Here is a 1,125-nt window from a genome sequence, read left to right as displayed (position 1 = left end):
TCAATGCAATGAGTTGTCTACATCTTACTTTTGCAAGTAATGCTATGTACAAAAAAGTTTTGCTAGTACCTCCTGGACCATCAATAAAAAAAAGTCCATTTCTATCTTTGAAAACATAATCTAAAATACTATCATAAGCAAATTGTTGTTCCTTATTTAAAATCTCTGTAAAATGTATATCAGACTCAACACTGACATTTGCATTTTCTTCTAAAATCATATTTGCTAGCATGTCGGCTTCATTTACAGCAACGTCAAAATTCGTAAAGCAAAAATCATTTACACTTTTACCAACAACTTCTAAGAATGAATTTATACAACGTAGTGCTCTAATTTAAGCATCATACTTTGTCTCACCTGTATGTAAATAATCTTCTATCATGTAAGCTTTATATTTAATCCATAAATTTCTAGGATTTGTAGGGGCACAAAAAATCAGCACATTAGAAAAAAGTCGACGGAGTGATACAGGCATTTGATAAGAAATAGCCTCGTTTAAACGCATGTCACAATAATTATTTCCACTGATTAGACCATTTAAGAATGCAGCCTCACGATAGGTAGGTGCCACAACACCATTAACTGTTCTTAAATCTTCAAAAGATTTTGGTTCTTTAATATGATTCAGTAGTCTCTCACTCTCAGATGAATTAGCATCAACTATTCTACCAATAACATTTTGCTTTTTTCTAGTATTCCAAATTTGTAAATATGTATTCCATACAAAGTATATAGGAAAATCTTTATAAAGTAAAGTCCGAGCCTTTTCATAAAAAAAATTCATTCGAAAAAATTCAGTTAACATTGTTCGTTGGATAAAGTCTTTATTTACAACTTTTGATAAATCATCACTTTCATTGTAAATAACTAATTGAGAATTTTCAACATGTAATTGCAAAGAAATTACAGAAGGAGAAATGTCAAATAAATCAAAACTAAAAATTCTCCAAACAGCTTTTGGCACAGATATCCATCTAGTAGTTTGATAATTTGAAATTGCATCTATATAACATTCATTATTTTCTTTATTCACAGCAAAATTAACACGACCATGTCCTTTGTATACATATTTATATAAATATTTCACAGTTTTAACAAAAGAACATATTTCTACATTAATATGAC

This window comes from Olea europaea, chromosome 1 (genome assembly GCF_002742605.1).
Source record: "Olea europaea var. sylvestris chromosome 1, O_europaea_v1, whole genome shotgun sequence".
Lineage (NCBI taxonomy): Eukaryota > Viridiplantae > Streptophyta > Magnoliopsida > Lamiales > Oleaceae > Olea > Olea europaea.
The sequence above is the reverse complement of the archived record's forward strand: the minus strand, read 5'-3'. Positions refer to the sequence as shown.